This window comes from Herpailurus yagouaroundi, unplaced genomic scaffold, assembly GCF_014898765.1.
Source record: "Herpailurus yagouaroundi ecotype Mexico unplaced genomic scaffold, PumYag 203, whole genome shotgun sequence".
NCBI lineage: Eukaryota > Metazoa > Chordata > Mammalia > Carnivora > Felidae > Herpailurus > Herpailurus yagouaroundi.
In genome coordinates, this window is record NW_024412434.1 from 20929263 (window position 1) to 20947877 (window position 18615).

Here is an 18615-nt window from a genome sequence, read left to right on the forward strand (position 1 = left end):
CGAGATCATGACTTGAGCCGAAGTCGGCCGCTCAACCGACTGAGCCACCCAGGCGCCCCTGAAGGAGTCGCTTTTGTAAGCCAAACAACCTGTCCAGTGATCTCATTTAGTAGACTCTCAACCTCCCCAGATGTGTTACTCCAAGTGCAGTCAGACATGTTGGCCACAGCACAGACACCCCTTTGCTCAGCTACAAGACAGTCAAAGGCTATCCTATTGTCAAAGACAACTCTGGCCAGAGAGTTTAGGGATTTTTGTTGGACAGCTATTACTGCAGCAAGAGATTCCACAATACCTTCAAGAGTTGAGGAGAGGTTCCTACTCACAGCCTCATAGATACTTACTCTGAGCCAGGGTAGTAGGGATCTGCCAAAGGAAGTGAATTTTGAACCATGAATGCCTCCTGGCAATTCCCATTTGAGTCTGTGAAATGGGTTGAGAAGTGTAGCCCATCACGAAGGTTTGGTTGTGGACCAACCTTCCAACCATTTCCATCTATTTAAACATTGAGGGGCGCCTGGGTGGCACAGTCGGTTAAGCGTCCGACTTCAGCCAGGTCACGATCTCGCGGTCCGTGAGTTCGAGCCCCGCGTCAGGCTCTGGGCTGATGGCTCAGAGCCTGGAGCCTGTTTCTGATTCTGTGTCTCCCTCACTCTCTGCCCCTCCCCCGCTCATGCTCTGTCTCTCTCTGTCCCAAAAATAAATAAAAAACGTTGAAAAAAATTAAAAAAAAAACATTGAGCTGCCCATCAATGGGAGGTCCATCAATGGGGGGGAGATAGTCCTCTACAGATAAAGGTAAGCCCAGGAGGAGCACAGTGCCTAAAAGTGTCCCATGGTGGAGGCTGTTGAAACAGAGCGCATGGCAACCAGCCGACGCTCTGAACTGGAAAGATTACAGGCCCTGGAGGCAAGTCCGATCGAAGGGTCTATAGGCCACAAGACGGCATTGTACCAGTTTCTCTTTCTGTTACAGAGACGGGATGGGAAGTTTCTCAAGTTCGGAGTTTTTAACTGGAAGCAGGGGCATTCACTTGCAGGGGACAGGGTTGGGGGGTCCGACACCATAGAGACTGGGCTTGGTGTGGACCAGGAAAACAGCCATTGGAAATCAGACAAAAGTGTGTAACAGGCCGAACACCGGGATCACCAGCATTATGGACTGACCGGGGTGTTTGGTGGCAAACCCATCAAGCAGATAGGTTTCCCCCTCTCTGTGAGCTCCAGAAATGTGGATGACAGCATTAATTTTCCAGGTGGTAGAAGGAGAAAGAATAGCAAAGCAGATACCAAAAGGAGAAGGGGTTTTGTGATGAGAGGGTAAGGGACCAGGATTCTTGTTCTAATGTCTTGGGTGGAAGGAGGCTACTTTGTGATTCCAGAGGATTCTCATCCTAGTGAGCCTGATTTTGAGGTCCCCTCCAGTGTTTGCACCAGACCCGGTGTCACGTGGGCCTTCTTCAGCTGCGAAATATGTACCTAAGTTTCAACGTCTTGTAATTTGGCAGGGAGTCAGGGCTCTTGGTAGCATTCTTTCCATGAATGTCACTTTTGCAAAAGCATTACAGTGAAACAATAACTGTCTGTAAATGACAAATGACTTAAAAATGCCCATGGTGAAAAATCTGAGGGAGATGGGGCACATGGGTGTCTCAGTCAGTTAAGTGGCCAACTCTTGATTTAGGCTCAGGTCATGATCTCATGATTCGTGAGATTGAGTCCTGCATCAGGCTCTAGGCTGGCAGCATGGAGCCTGCTTGGGATTCTCTCTTCCTGTCTCTCTGCCCACACTCTCTCTCAAAAGAAATAAATACATTTAAAAAAAGGTAAACTTTATTAAAAAAAAAAAACTGAGGGAATTCATTTGATAAGGAAGTGTAGTTATTTCTGTGGCATACAATAATTTAGGGTAATAGTTGGACAGTAAGAATATTGACAAATTTCTAGACTTTAACCAATTTTTGGAATACCCATATTAGGAACATATATCCAAACGCATGTAACCTAAAGTTTATCATCACTTCTTATTTGACAATGCTACCAATGAAATTTAACATACCAAATAAATTTAATTAGTTTGACATCTCTCCTTTACAAGGTGAGAGGCAAATCCTTTGACATTTTCCAGGGACTCTCTGGGATATCTCAAAGTTACTTTGAGGTCGAAAGACTCCATTCAGAATTTGGTTTGGCGAAGCTATCAAATGGCAGAAGGTTTGAACATTTGACTAAATAGGATCACAGATCATTAGAAAGTAATACTTAATTGCCTATTTAATCAAAGTGACAGTAGAAGATGTTAGAGGCAAATACAGAAGGTTCCATAGTGATGAACAAAACTCAGCTCCTTTAATATTGAGAAGATTGGGTTTTGTTAAGTAATCCTACCTAAGAAAGACAATATGAAACCCGGTCAATTATTTTGCTAAGACACAAAATCTTTGTTGTCCAAGTAGATTACTCAAAAGGTTAAAAAAAACCAAAACTTTCACAATCTCTTATGCAGAACAGACCAATAGTTCAATAGTTCAATAATTCAAGAACTTTGTCCTTTTAACAGAGAGAAAACCAAATTCTAATTTTGTTCCGGTACACTTTTTATATTAAACTCGTTTTTAAAAACTTACATAAATCCATTCCAACCTTAGCCAGCTTAGCCACACCTAGCATTCCTTTCCCAAGATTCCTTTCTCGTAAATACTTTACAGTTTATTTTTAATATCCATTCAAGTTTGTCTTCATTTTCCCCTCTTTTTCTCATTCTGGATCAGTAATTTTACTTTAGCACAAAATTACTCTCTTTTCCCCTTAACAAAAAACACATACCCATACCTCAGACATTTTCTTACCAAAAACACATCTTACTTTCCTTGCACAAAGTTGATAACTTTATTTTTTCTAGTAGTTTTAATTACATATAATGATGAGAACTCTTAACCCTTAGAATCATTAATTTCTAGTGAAAACCAGAAAGTAAGCACTTGTAGACCGTCAAACCACAATTCTGTGGATTGGCAAATTGATATATATAAAATTTCTAGAAGTACATTCTGGTAGTAAATTTTTCAATGTGGCGTAGAACATGTGTATGAATAGACTCAAATATCTTTAGTTCCTCTGTAAAAGGAAACCAAAAAGTGGATAAACCTATGTTTTGTAATTAATGTTTCAGTATTTTATCTTATGTGGAAATGATCTAGATATTCAATGAATATTCATTATTTAACTTATTTCAGTATAGAGGTGCCCGGGTGGCTCAGTCGGTTAAGCGTCCAACTTCGGCTCAGGTCATGATCTTGGTGTTCGTGAGTTTGAACCCCACATTGGGCTCTGTGCTGACAGCTCAGAGCCTGGAGCCTGCTTCAGATTCTGTGTCTCCCTCTCTTTCTGCCCTACCCCTGCTCAGGCTCTTTCTCTCTCTGTCTCTCTCAAAAATAAACAAACATTAAAAAAAATTTTTTTAATTATTTATTTCAGTATAACTAAGGTTTCAAGTTACCATATTTTTAAAGTAGACATCCCAAGAGCATAATTATTGCTGAAAAGTTTATAAACTTTGTATCTTCCTTATATCTATTTGATTTACTTGTTCTTAACAGTTATGTTTAGATTACTCATGAAAGACTCATGAGACATTAAACAGCTAAACACTTTAACTCATCTTTCTTGCTGACAAATTTTGTAACAGAGATAACATGACCTTATTTGTTAGTTAACCTACAATAAAAGTATCATGCAGGATTATATTTAATATTGATAGCTCTAAAGACATGCCTGTTTTAATTAAACTAACAAACTAGCTCTTATTTACTGAAGATTATACTAGAGCATGTGAACTTGAACATTGGAATTAGTTTCTACATTTCTAAGAGTATACTTGATTTTTTTTTTTTAAGTAGACTTCATGCCCACTGTGAAGCTGTTATGCCCAGAATTCGTGATCCCCAAAGACCACTAGGGAGCCGAGTCCGATGCAAAAGCAAAGAGCCTTTATTCGAGCTAGCTCGAGCTCAATCCCCTACCTGCACCGAGGCAGCAGTGAGATACCGGAGAGAGAGCGAGTTTCAAAAACACAAAGGTTTTATTGGGGCCTGGGGGCAGTTGGTGAGGTAATGGCTATGGCCTCAGCCGATTGGCTGGGGAAGGGTCCGAGTCCTGTTAGGCAGGTGAGGGGGGGTTACTCAAGGGGAGGAGGTGTGGTCAAGGTGAAGGACACAGAACAAGATGGAGTCGGCTGGCGTAGGCCCGCCCTTTCATTCCCCCCTTGTCATGTAGCTTAGGGACCCAATCATGGGACCGGCTGCATTTATGGTGACAAGGGGAACAGAGTTTGGAGGTTTACGCAAAGTTCTGGGAACCAAGTGTCCCTGGGGTGGCTCTGGGACGTCTGATTAAGTATTGTCCCCGAGCTGGTGTCTATGATCTGCCAGGTGATGTTTTGGGGGCGTGGGGACTCCCGGCAGCATGAGCAATGAGAAGCAGAGTTAACAGAGTTACCAATATTAGGTAGGTCAAATGCGCTGTAGCTTGAGCTTGAGCGGGTTGTGTTGGTCCCGACTGATGGCCCATCGCATGACAACGTCCTTCCGGATCGAGGAGGGGTCCGCTGGCTGAGCGTGGGTGTGATGAACCCAGGTCGCGATGCCGTCTACCTTGAGAGCGGTGGGGGTTGTCAACACCTTGATGTAGGGTCCCTTCCAGCGAGGCTCGAGAGTCTCTCGGTGGTGCCTCTTGACGTAGACCCAGTCTCCGGCCTGTACTGATGAGGTGTCGGGATCGGGCCAGCCTCGTAGATGGCACGGAGGCGCGGCCAAATGTCCTCGTGCGCCCTCTGGAGCCCGCTCAAGGAAAGAAAAAGTTCTTGATCTTTAAACTCAGCACTAAGTTCAGCTCGAAGGCTGGGAATAACAGGGGGTGGCCTGCCAAACATGATCTCGTAGGGAGTAAAACTCAGAGTGTAAGGAGTATTTCTAACCCGGTAAAGGGCGTACGGTAGGAGAGTCACCCAGTCCCCGCCAGTCTCCATGGTTAATTTGGTAAGGGTCTCTTTTAGGGTTCTATTCATTCTTTCTACCTGTCCTGAGCTCTGGGGCCTATAAGCACAATGTAATTTCCAGTTTGCCCCCACCGCCTTGGCTACTGCCTGTGTTACCTGCGAGATAAAAGCTGGTCCATTGTCTGATCCTACCATGGCAGGAAAACCATACCTGGGTAAGATGTCTTCTAGTAGCTTCTTAGCCACCGTCTGAGCCGTTTCATGCTTGGTTGGGTATGCCTCCACCCAGCCAGAGAAGGTGTCTGTAAATACTAAAAGATGTTTAAAACCATACTTTCCTGGTTTGACTTCAGTGAAGTCGACTTTCCATTGGGCTCCCGGTCTGGTGCCTCTGAGCCTGGTTCCTTTTTTATTTGATGTGGCCCTCGCGTTGGTGAGTTGGCAGGTCTTGCAGGCAGATACAACTTGCTCTATTTTGGTGTCCTGTTGGTGAATCCTAATTCCGGCATGTTGGATTAAGTCTTTTAATTTTCGGGCCCCCATGTGAGTAGACCAATGCATGTGCTCTAATATTGAGACTCCGAGCTGGTCTGGCAACACGAGCTCCTTGTTATGTGTATACCACCATCCCTTTATCTCCTGGGCCATTGGGAGTTTCTTGATCCGCTGTAACTCCTCCTGGGAGTATTTGGGCTGGTCTGGTAAAACTGGGTCTCCCGGGTCTGGTAGTTGTATGGTCATGGTGGGGACTGGAGTAAGGGCTACTGCCTTGGCTGCCTGGTCAGCCTTCCGATTACCTCTAGCTACTGGGTTATCAGCTTTTTGGTGCCCTTGGCAGTGGATAATGGCTAGCTTGGCAGGAAGCCATAAGGCTGTAAGCAGGTTAAGTATCTCCTGCTTATTTTTTATAGTCCGTCCTTCTGCCGTCAGTAACCCCCTCTCCTGATAAATTGCCCCATGAATATGAGCTGTGGCAAATGCATAACGGCTGTCTGTGTAGATGTTAAGCCGTTTTCCAGCTCCCAGCATCAGCGCCTTGGTGAGGGCTATGAGCTCTGCTCGCTGGGCTGACGTTCCAGAGGGTAGAGCCTCCGCCCATACGGTGTCCGTTTCGGTGACCACCGCTGCACCCGCATACCTGTGTCCGTCTCGCACAAAGCTGCTGCCATCAGTGAACCAAGTAGCCTCAGCATCGGGGAGGGGCTGGTCAGTCAGGTCCGTCCGGAACCCATGTACTTGTTCCAGGATTCCCGCACAGTCATGTAATGGAGCACCTAGGTCAGGGTCGGGCAGCAGGGTTGCAGGATTGAGGGCTGCACTGGGGTGGAACCGCACTCGTGGAGGGTTGAGTAGGAGACTCTGGTAATGAGTCATACGTGTATTGCTCATCCATCTATCCGGAGGCTGTTTTAGGACCCCTTCAATGGCGTGTGGGGTCGTGATCCAGATCTCCTGTCCTAGGGTCAGCTTGTCTGCATCCTTGACTAGGAGTGCTGTCGCCGCAATAATTCTTAGGTATGGCGGCCAGCTGGCAGCCACTGGGTCTAGTTTCTTAGACAGGTAAGCCACTGGACGGTTCCAGGGGCCTAAGGCTTGAGTTAGAACCCCTTTTGCTATTCCCTTATGTTCGTCTACAAAGAGGTGGAAGGGCTTTGTAATGTCTGGTAGGCCCAGGGCTGGGGCACTTAGGAGGGCTTTTTTAACTGATTAAAGGCAGTTTCTTCTTTTTCAGCCCATTTAAATGTTTTCCCCTCTTTGGTAGCTTCATATAGGGGCCTGGCAATCTCAGCAAAACCTGGAACACAGAGGCGGCAGTAGCCGGCTGATCCTAGGAATTCCCTCACTTCTCTTCGGGAGGTGGGAGTAGGGATCTTTAGGACAGTTTCTTTTCTGGCTTCTGATAACCACCGCTGTCCGCCCTCCAGGATATATCCCAGGTAACTTACCCTCTTCCTGCATATCTGAGCCTTCTTCGCGGATGCCCGGTATCCTAAGGCCCCCAGGGTAGCCAGCAGGTCCTGGGTCCCTCGCTCACAGTCTTTGGCCGTGTCCGCAGCAATCAGGATGTCATCTACATACTGTAGAAGGGTGAGGCCAGGGTGCTCCCTTCTGTACTCACCCAGGTCCTCGTGTAGTGCCTCATCGAAGAAGGTGAATTTTTGAATCCCTGAGGTAGCCGTGTCCAGGTGAGTTGCCCACTGTAGCCCTCCTCCGGATCATGCCACTCGAAGGCGAACAAGGGTTGGCTCTGGGGTGCCAACGGCAGACTGAAGAAGGCGTCCTTTAAATCTAGTACAGTATACCAGACCCTGGAGGGCGCCAAGGAGCTCAAGAGAGTATATGGGTTGGGAACAGTTGGGTGTATGTCCACGACCCTCTTATTTACTTCCCGGAGGTCTTGTACCGGTCGGTAGTCATTTGTGTGAGGCTTTTTGACCGGCAGTAAGGGGGTGTTCCAGGCAGACTGGCAAGGAACTAGTACCCCTAGGCTTCGTAGTCTCCGGATATGTGGCTGGATCCCCTTCCGGGCCTCCTGAGACATGGGGTATTGTTTGATCCTTACCGGACTCTCTCCTGGCTTGAGCTCTACCAGGACTGGGGTCCTGTGAGCGGCTAGTCCCATCCCCCCTGTCTCTGCCCAAACCGAGGGGAATTCTCGTAGCCATCTGTCTATATTATCCTCTCTCGGGAGCGCCTCCTGGTGGAGGAGGTATTCATCCTCCAGTTTCATGGTCAGGACCTGGATGGGGTGGCCCTTGCCATCGGTGACCTGAGGCCCCCCCTTGTCTGAAAGTTATCTGAGCTCCAATCTTGGTCAGTAAGTCCCGTCCTAACAGCGGGTAGGGGCATTCTGGTATTACCATAAAGGAGTGGGATACCCGGCCCATTCCCAAATCTACCGTTCTTTGGGTAGTCCATGAATACTGGCTCATACCAGTTGCCCCTTGTACCCAGGACTTCTTGCTGGCTAGTTTTCCTTGTGGGGTGCGGAGGACCGAATGTTGTGCTCCGGTGTTGACAAGGAAGTCAATAGGGGTCCCCTCCACTTTAAGAGTTACCCTGGGTTCGGGGAGAGGGTCCGAACCCTGACTCCCCTAATCACTTAGTTCATCCAGCTCTAGGACTTTTACTCGATCAGTCTTGCTTCCCTTCCCGCCAGCTCTTTTTGGACAATCTCGGGCCCAATGCCCTATCTCCTTGCAGTATGCGCACTGATCCTTCTGCAGCCTCTGCTTCCCCCCCTTGGTGCTTTTACCTTTTCTTGTGTCGTCTGCCAGCTGCCGGAGACAGCGGTCTCATTCCTTGGGGAAGTCAGCAGTGGTAGCTAGTAGTATTCTGGCCAGGTCTCGAGTCTGCTTACTGCTGGCAGCCGCCATGGCGTGAGCCTGCTTGTCCTCGGGAGGCTCCCGGTTATTATATACCTTTTCGGCTACCACCAGTAAGTCCTGCAGACTTTTTTCTCCTAGTCTATCTATTTTCTGTAATTTTCTCCTAATGTCTATGGCCGATTGGTTTACAAAGGCCATGATAACAGCTGCCTTGCTTTCCGGAGCCTCTGGATCCATGGGGGTATAGGTACGGAATGCCTCCATGATCCGTTCTAAAAAGGCAGCCGGAGATTCATCTTTTCCCTGTTGTACATTTCCTACCTTGGCCAAATTGGTTGGCTTTCTAGCAGCCATTCGGAGACCCCCCATTAGAGTCTGGCGGTAGACCCGGAGCCTCTCCTTACCTTCTGCCGTGTTGAAATCCCACTGGGGCCGAGTTAAGGGGAAGGAGGCATCTATCTGAGCCTGGTTGGTGGTGGGATTCCCATCTGCGCCTGGAACTAGTTTTCGGGCCCCACTGAGGATTCTTTCTCTTTCTTCAGTCGTGAACAGGACCTGCAAAAGCTGCTGGCAATCATCCCACGTGGGCTGATGGGTAAAAAGAACAGAGTCTAATAAATCAATAAGTCCTGCCGGTTTCTCGGAAAACTTAGGATTCTGAGCTTTCCAATTGTAGAGGTCACTAGTGGCGAAAGGCCAATAGTGATGGGGCTGATTCCCCTCCGTGTTTGGGGGTCCGGTGGCTCGCAGGGGCAGAATAGTGGAGTCGGCGGCAGAGGCGGATTGCCCCCTCTGAGCCCTTTGTCTGCTAAAGGGCGGGCTTCCCCCTGGAGCGTTTCCGCCTCCCGCTCTCAGAACAGCGTCTGCCTCCCCCGGAGGGGGAGGATGGTGTTCTTCCGGCATCCTAGAGGGGTTATACAGGGGAGGAAAAATTAATTCTTCTTCAGTACCCCCCTGTAGGACAGGGTAGAGGGGTGCTGAAGGCTGGGTAAGACTTTTCCTCTTCTCTGTCTCCTGCAAAGCAAGAATGGGTTTTGGCTCTGGAGGGAGCAGGGTTAGGAAGGGCTTAAGCCAAGAGGGTGGGTCTTCTACAAGGTCCTGCCAAGTGATAATGTAAGGGAGCTGATCAAGATGTCCCGCCTTAGGCCGAGAGATGATACTCCTGACTCGGTGGATGGTAGGGAGGTCGAAGGTCCCCTCTGGTGGCCATCCGACATTGAAAGTTGGCCACTCGCTAGAACAAAAAAACTGCAACCGACCCTTTCGGACTTCCACACTGAGGTTGTTAGCTCTTCCCCTCACATCCTTAAAGTGATCAATCATAATACTTAGAGGAGTAGTCTGAGTCTGTCCCATAACGTCCGTCCAGTAAGTCGACAGAACAAAACAGAGAAACACAAAAACAGACAAACAGAGGGCCCCTAGAAAGTCTTCCAACTCCATGGAAGCAAAACTGCAAGCTAGCTTAGACCTTTGAGGGGATTCCACGTCCCTCCAAAACCGATGAGGGGATTCCATGTCCCTCCAAAGACGACGGCCTCACGCCGACCAGCGGGAGCGACCCGCCTCGTCTCAGACCTTTGAGGGGATTCCACGTCCCTCCAGAAGGGAGAATCGGAACGTCTTCCGAAACTCCCGGCCCGTGGTCCTCCAGTGTGTCCACTTAGACCGCGTCGGGCACTACCAGAATTCCAGAAATGAGCTCACACAGAAAAGACAGAACAAACAGACACTAACTGTGGCCAGTCAGGCTCTCCGGGTCGGGGGTCCCTCGGGGTTCTTGGGGATCCCGGGCCGAGCCCCCAAATGTTATGCCCAGAATTCGTGATCCCCAAAGACCACTAGGGAGCCGAGTCCGATGCAAAAGCAAAGAGCCTTTATTCGAGCTAGCTGGAGCTCAATCCCCTACCTGCACTGACGCAGCAGTGAGATACCAGGGAAAGAGAGTGAGTTTCAAAAGGACAAAGGTTTTATTGGGGCCTGGGGGCAGTTGGTGAGGTAATGGCTATGGCCTCAGCCGATTGGCTGGGGAAGGGTCCTGGGGAAGGGTCCGAGTCCTGTTAGGCAGGTGAGGGGGGGTTACTCAAGGGGAGGAGGTGTGGTCAAGGTGAAGGACACAGAACAAGATGGAGTCGGCTGGCGTAGGCCCGCCCTTTCAAAGCCCAACGTGGGGCTTGAACTCATGACTCTGAGACCAAGACCTGAGCTTAACTGACTAAGCCACCCTGGTGCCCTGAGTGTATACTTAATTTATACAAATGTTTAATTTCTTTAAGCTAATCAAATAGAATTCTTTGCAAATTAACTTTTTTTTTTTTTATTTTTTTATTTTTTTATTTTTTTATTTTTTTTGCAAATTAACTTTGACAATACCGGGTAGAAGAAAAATCACATGTTTATAATATACATACATAGACATACATAAGTAGGCAAATGAAAATAGATCTGATAGCCTTGTTTTAAATTTTTAACCCTGAGACAGGTACGATAATGTAAAACTCACTAATTTATAAAACAACGGTTGGATCCAAATTGTGTTCCTAGCAAATAGAATAAATTAAGCTTATTTGCTCAGATGGCTACAACTTTATAAGGATTTTTCATTTGCCAAGTTTCCAAATTGCCTTTTCCTTTTCTTCTCTCTTTTTTTCCTTCCCATAAGAATTACCTCCCTGAAGTTTGCATTTCAAAAAGATGGTCCTCAGTTCCTGGAGAAAACTGGGTAGAAGATTTACATCTCAAAGGCACAGGGAAATAACACAAGCCCCTCCAAGAAGGATTTTGTTCCCTAAACTCAGAATTTTATAACATCTCCAAGCCTTTAGAGATGAATTGGGGAGGTTTTGGGATTGGTAAAAAGCATAGGTGGGCTTTGAATGAGCTGATTTTAATCTTAAGGTGATGCAGTAAGATAAGGACAGTTATTTTTAATTTCTCAGGATTGGGTTGTCATCTGAGTGACATCACAGGTGGACCCACCGACTCCACATTTAATCTTTAGTTTGCTTCTTTATATCAGAGAGAAGATCTTCAAGTAGGATGGAAATCAAAACATTACTATGTTCTCGATTTAGAGCTGTTTGTCCTTGGAATGTTGTTTTCGTTTTGTTTTTTGGTTTTTGGTTTTTTTTGTTTCCTTCTGGGAGAGTACATAGCTTAATTTTAGCTTAGGGGAAGAAGATGTAAAAAAAGTTCCTATTAGGCTCTGATGATCAGCTTTCAATCTGGCCAATTTCTGACCATAGAGCTATTTAAAAATCCTTTCAAATATCTTGTCAGGTTTCACCCAAAACAAATGTCAATATTTCTGGCAGTATTGAACAACCCCTTGGATGCAAGAGGCATCCTCAGAGAGGGTGCACAAGTTCGTACCTTCTTGAGATCCAGAGATACTGCCCAAGATCACCTGAAGAAAGAAAGATTTAGACAATTCCCCCAAGAACCAGAAAGAGTTGAGAGGACGCTAGCCACAAATGGAGAAAAATCCACATTTCTGTTTGGCCAAATCTAGCCGCAGGCGGGCTGTGACCCACATTTTTGTCTGGTCTTATATTTGGAGCCCCCAACGTGATGTTTGCCAAGCCAAGTTCTCAGGACACAACACGAGACAAACCAGAAGGCAACAGTGTTCCTGGGAGAGAAAGGATCAATAACCAGTGGGTCTGAATTTGGAAGGGAAGGGATGTGAAATTTTACCTTCCTCTTCACTGGGTACAGCAGAGGTTTGAGAGAGCTGGCTCTCGTAAGGATTCTCACCCTTTGCCCACTTCTGCCAGTTTTCCCAGGATCTCGCCTATAGGGTCTGGAGCAAGTGGGGGATAGAGCGGAGAGTGTGGCCCTGGTATCTACCAGAATTTGGCAAGGTTTTCCATTAATTTTAATTTGAGTTTCCCCTTGGCTGTGTAAGGGAATAACTGGTAGCAGTTAAAAGAGAATCCCTTGGAGTCCTCTCAGTCTGAGAAGGGCTCTTATGGGGCCCCTCCATTGAGTGTAGATATGGGGTGCCTATAAGACCACTAACTGGGCGGACTTCTAACTACAGTCATGTAGTCTCTGCAGAGTAGAAAGACAGTTGAGATAGAGGATTAGTAGTCTGTAAGTACTCAGGCAAAGGAGGATAAAGGGGAGTTGGGAGTCACATCGGCCTTATGGTCTTTGGTTTTAGATACCTCTTGTGTCTTTAATTTTTCATTAGCTTTTTGCAATGAGTTTTCCATGAAGCTATTTTGGAATTTTGAAGCCTTTTGGAAACTTCTTCATGCCAACTAAAATAGGTACCCCATTCTGTTGTTGATTTGGGAACAATTTGTAATTTTTCCCCAGTACTTAAGGGGCCATTTCCCCCCATACAAAACTAATCACAGCAAAATTTTACATTCGTCCATCAAATTAAAAAGGTAATCAAGGTCATGTTTCAGGCCATGAAAAATAATGTAAAGACCTAATTTAGGATTTGACAACCTGAGAGGATTTTACTCTGTATCCAATGTCTCCTTTTATAGATAGGGAAATTGAGCCCCAGGATGGTTCAACGGATTCTCTAAGTCCATATAGTCAACTGGGTTAGAAGGCTTCAAAGGATAGAACTAAGATCAAAATTAAGAACTAGGTCTCCTGATCTCTAGGAAATTGCTCTACACTGAGCAAGAATGACTTGACAGCTATTTGTGTGTATTCTTTTATAGATTCAGATTCTTTCTGAACCAAGTTTCTTTCTACTACTTTCAGCAAAAGATAGATTAAGTTTTTTATTTTATTTTTTAATGTTTATTTATTTATTTATTTATTTTTAATGTTTATTTTTGGGAGATAGAGCAACAGAATGGGGGAGGGGCAGAGGGAAGGGAGACACAGAACCTGAAACAGGCTCCAGACTCTGAGCCCATCAGCACGGAGCCCCACATGGGGCTCGAACCCACAAAGCGCAGGCTTATGACCCAGGCCGAAGTCGGATCCTCAATGGAGAAGTTTTTTAAATCACTGGCCACTCTCTGATTCATTCTCTCTGTCTCAGCATCACTATTAAGAAAATTTTTATTTTAATTTGAAAACATCCCTAAGCTAAGTAGAATTATTTAAGAGAATAAGTTAGGTTAATTTTATTGGTATTCTTGAAAAAAGGTAGAAAACCTTGTTAGTGAATAAAGTGACAATGTAAACCGATGAGGCACTGGACAATGTCAGTGTCAAAATAAAAGACAAATATACAGATTGAAAGAGAAGAAAAGAGAGAAAAAAGAAAGCAGAATAGAAATCTCACAGAATATTTTATTTCTCATTTTTGAAAAATGGTAGGAGGAAAATTTTAAGAAAGTAGAATGAAATGAATCAATCTACAAAGCAGGAAACAACCAAAAACCGAGCAGTATTTTGACTTCAACCCACTCAGACCAGCGGGGCCAGAATGTCTTTATTGCCAAAAGGCAGCTGGTGTCTGAGTATAACCACCACTGCCCTTTTTTAAAAATTGGGGTATAATTGACATATAATATTGTATTAATTTCGGGTGTACAACATAGTTATTCAGTATTTGGATACACAGCAAAATTATCACCACAATACATCTACTTAGCATCTGTCATCGTACATAGTTACAAAAAATTTTTTTTGTAATGGGAACTTTTAAGATCTACTCTTTTAGGAACTTTCGAACATGCAATACAGTATTATTAACTATAGTTGCCATGCTGTACATTACATGCCCATCACTTACTTATTTTATAACTGGGAAGTTTGTACTCTTCACCCATTCCATCCCTGATTCCTGCCTCTGGCAGCCAGTGATCTGTTCTCTGTGTTTATGAACTTGTTTTTTCTTTTTCTTTTTTTTTAAGATTCTACATATAAGGGAGATCATATGGTATTTGTCTGACATTTCATTTAGCATAATGCCTTCAAGGTCCATTCATGTTGTTGCAAATGGCAAAATCTCATTCTCTTTTTATGGCTAAATAATATTCAATATATATTGAATAATATTTATATATTATGTAATATTCAAAATACTGTGTATATATACCACATTTTCTTTATCCACTTATCCACTGATGGACACTTAAGTTATTTCCATGTTTGGCTATCATAAATAATGCTGCAGTGAACATGGGGGTGCATATATCTTTTTGACTTGGGGTCTTTGTTTTCTTTGCATAAATACCCAGAAGTGAAATTGCTGGGTCGTATGGTAATTCTATTTTTAATTTGTCAAGGCACCTCCATACTGTTTCCATAGTGGCTGCACCAATTTACATCCCCACCAGCAGTGCATAAGGGTTTCCCCTTCTCTACATCCTTGCCAACACTTAATTTCTTGTCTTTTTGAGAACAGCCATTCTAACAGGTGTGAGGTAATACCTCATTGTGGTTTTGATTTGCATTTCCTTGATGGTCATCTTTTCAAATGCCTGATGGCCATCTGGATGTTTTGTTTTTGTTTCATTTTGTTTTTTTGAATAACATCTATTCAGATCTTCTCATTTAAAAAAAATTTTTTTTAATGTTCGTTTGAGAGAGAGAGTGAGACAGAGTGCGACTGGGGGAGGTGCAGAGAGAGGGAGACACAGAATCCGAAGCAGGCTCCGGGCTCTGAGCTGTCAGTACAGAGCCCGACGCGGGGCTTGAACCCACGGACCATGAGATCATGACCTGAGCTGAAGTCGGATGCTTAACCAACTGAGCTTCCCAGGTGCCCCTCTTCTGCCCATTTTTATTGGGATTATTTATTTTTTTAATATTGAGTTGTATGGTTTCTTTATATATTTTAGATATTAACCCTTATCAGATGTATGATTTGCAAATATTTCCTCCCATTCAGTAGGTTTTAAATGTACTTCTGAAATGAACGTGTCTAATTAGAACATTCCCCATAATAGCCATTGTAATTCTGCTAAGATTTTGCATTTTGTAGATCTGTACAACTTGCAGGACCACAGTTCTTAGACATAAAATAAGCAGTTGTGCTCAAAGGTGACACATTTAATTCTTTGAAACTTGGGGACCTCATTTCTTTAGCCAAGCCTTGGGTCTCTTGGAGCCAATTTAATACGTAAGGGGATGTGCCCTTGAGTTAGGGATTTTGTGGTGTTTTAGAGTGTACCCTGTTGCACAAAGACTTTCTTGAGATTGGCAGGTAACCTACTGTCAATGTAACCCATTTCATGAGCAATTTATTCTAGCACAGAGACCTTAAAGTTAGGTGGCAAACACTCTAACAGCTTTTAAGTTGTTGACCCATGCCCACCAATTCTGCAGCTGTGGCTGTCAGACTCCCATGAGCAATAGATCTATTATTTCTTTCACAAGAAGATTTCTTTATAGTGGTGGATGCCCTCGTGGCTATTAATAGTCCTGACTTAGGCCTACTTAGATTTTGACATGGTCAAAAATGTCCAGATTTCTCCTCTAAATTTATTTCTCCAAGTCCCCCAACAGTTTATGCTGTGATCTTAGCCTCAAGTCTCTGTGAGTCCTCTGATGGCTGCCATCTTGTTTTCTTAGACCAAGGGGTATCCATGATTTTCCGGGTTGAAAGAATCCTCTCTAATTCACCTAGATTTACTGTTTGTGGCTGCCTGCGCAGTTTCTGAGATCTGTGAGGACCTCTTGAAGGCATTTACCTGGTAAATGAGATTCAACACAAACCCAATGTTGTGAGTTCACTACGTCTCACCTGGAAAATCTGGAGTTGGAGGGATTAAGACAAACTCAAGGAGCTCAGAATACAAATTAAACAGAGCTCGATCTGAGAGAAGCTTTTGGGAGATCCTGGAAAGCAGCCTAAAAGGCAGAGAATCAAAAGGGCTTTGTAGGTACCTTCACCTGTATCTAAGAGCGGTCCCTGGGAACTTCAGCAGCCGTTTCTGAGTCCCATCTTGTCACCAAAACTGTCCAATGACAAGACTAAGACAATTAGTAATGGGTTTGATGTCCTTTATTCAAGGCAAAACAGTCCATGGATGGGGGAGTACAGTGCCTCACGAACAACAGAACATGTTTGCTGAGGGGTTCGGGGCAAGAACAAGTTGTATGAAGTGTTAGGAAAGGGCATGACAGGCTAGCAGGTCCTATCTTCTATAGCAAGGTGAGCTAGCCAAAAGCTGAGTCACAGGAGTGAGACTGGTGTATGTTAGCTTTCCTTGACAGGTGTGAAAGCTGACTTAGGTTTAGGTTTGTGATGTGAGCCAGCCCACTTGGGTGGCGGGTGAGGGAAGGAAAGCTCCATTTTGTGGGTCCCAACATACAAGTTAACTTTCTCAGACAGGAAGGATATAGGAATAAACTCAAGGGTTGCCAGGGTCTCATAGCTCAGGCTGTGCCTTATCCAGGGCTGGTTTCACACCTTAAGAGTCAGGGCTCCTCACAGCCATGGAACACTTCATTATTAAAAAAAAAATGTTGTTTGAAATGTTTATTCATTTTTGAGAGCGGTGGGGATAGGTAGGGGCAGAGAGAGAGGGAGACACAGAATCTGAAGGAGGCTCCAGGCTCCGAGTTGTCAGCACAGAACCTGACGAGGGGCTCGAACCTACAAACCGTGAGATTGGGGCCTGAGCCAAAGTCAGACGCTTAACTGACTGAGCCACCCAAGTGCCCCTGCACCTTCTTTACTGACATACAACTGTATGTGCTGCAGAGGAGAATCAAGGAAAGAATCCTTATTCTTTCCACCAAGGATCAATGACTCATAACAAGAAACCCGTAGAGGAGCACACGAAAAGGATAAACACTGCTTTGAAACGACGGGACACGTTGGAACTTACGTTATAAAGACTAGAAAGACGACTTTCAAGGAAAGAAGAAAATTAAGTTTCAGGTTTTTGTCTCAGTGCTGATGGAGTCAGTAAGGAAGAGAAGGCAAAGGTGAAGAAGAAAGGGTTCCCTGGAGCCTCCTTGTTGCTAAAGCAAACACAGCTTTTTCAGGATTGACTTTGTATGATCTCCCAGTTGCACCACTGCAGGCCTGGGAAAGAGGCCGCCTCCTTCTCTATCTGTACCACAAGGGACCTTCACCCCCCTTTCCCTGTGTGCACCTGCCCCTTGGCACTGTGTCCCCGGTGATGCACACGGGCAGCGTGGGCTACCTATAGAGCCCAGAACTGGGGAAGAAGTTAGTGGCAGCCCTACATGTGGGCTCTGGGCAATCTGATCATGGAATTCTGGGGCCTAGAAGTTGTGAGGAGCTATGGTCGCTGATGGGGTGATATCCTCTCAGCCTTGTGATCCCCTGTCTCAGGGCCTGGACCCTGACTGTCAAGGTCTAAAGGTAATCTCAGGGTCTCCATTCTTTTCTGGTTCTATGTTCAGTGCTCCCTGACCTCAAGCCTTCCCGACTCAGGACCAGGGAACATCCCATGACTGACCTAACCACATCCGGTGGCTGAGTTCTTAAAGATTTTTGCCAAATCCAGTGGCTTTGGGCTTGGCACGATATGTGTCACTAAGGAAATACAAACCAGCAAATATTTGGTCAAGGCGAGCTTTCTTCTGATGGAGAGTTGAGAAGGGGTGGGAAGTGTTAGAAAATTATACAACTTTTCAATGCAATTCTGTATCCAGGTAAAACTCATTTTACTGCACTTTGCAGATGTAGTGGCAAGGGAGGGTCACCCCAAGATGAGCCACTTTGGCATGAAGGTTACTTTGAATTAAAAAGCAATCAAAACCCAACAGATTCAGGAAAAACTCTTCCCCCACAACTGCCTAAAAACAATTTAGATGAACTGCTCCGGGAATAGAGCAATCACCATAGATAGCGACATTTTGATAGAAACCAGGTATGCTGGGCAGGGAGAAGCCTAGCATGGCCGCTGATCCAAGTCCTCTCTTTGTCCCATGGGTTGTGAGTGGCCCAGCAAACATTCGTTTGCCAAACACTTGCTCTTTTTCAACTACCTATGAATTGCATTTCTTCCCTTTAAAGTCCCAGGCCCCTATTTCCTTCCCCTTAGATCAGAATAGCTTATATATCTCGTTTTACCTGTCTTTGAAATTTCCAGGTCTATGTGGATTCCCTAAATGTATACTATTTTTTTTTAAGTTTATTTATTTATTTTGAGGAGGGAGTGAAGGGCAGAGAGAGACAGACAGAGAGAGAGAGAGACAGAGAGAGAGAGAGAGAGAGAGAGAGAGAGAGAGACAGACGGAGAACGAGAAGGGGACAGAGGATCCAGAAGGGGTTCTACATTGACAGCAGCAAGCCCAATGCAGAATCCCAAGCAGGTTCCGTGCTGTCAGCGTGGATCCTGACACGGGGCTGGAACCCACCAATGGTGAGATCTGAGCCAAAATCAA

The 18615-nt window shown here is 45.2% G+C and overlaps 1 long non-coding RNA gene across 1 annotated transcript; it reads left to right on the forward strand.

Annotated features, from left to right (window-relative positions):
• The first annotated feature begins 6935 nt into the window (after positions 1–6935).
• Positions 6936–17037, forward strand: LOC121014787 (uncharacterized). Its single transcript, XR_005783419.1, has 3 exons — positions 6936–7042; positions 11265–11270; positions 17027–17037. It is a non-coding gene; the product is annotated as an uncharacterized LOC121014787 (long non-coding RNA).
• The last annotated feature ends 1578 nt before the right edge of the window (positions 17038–18615 follow it).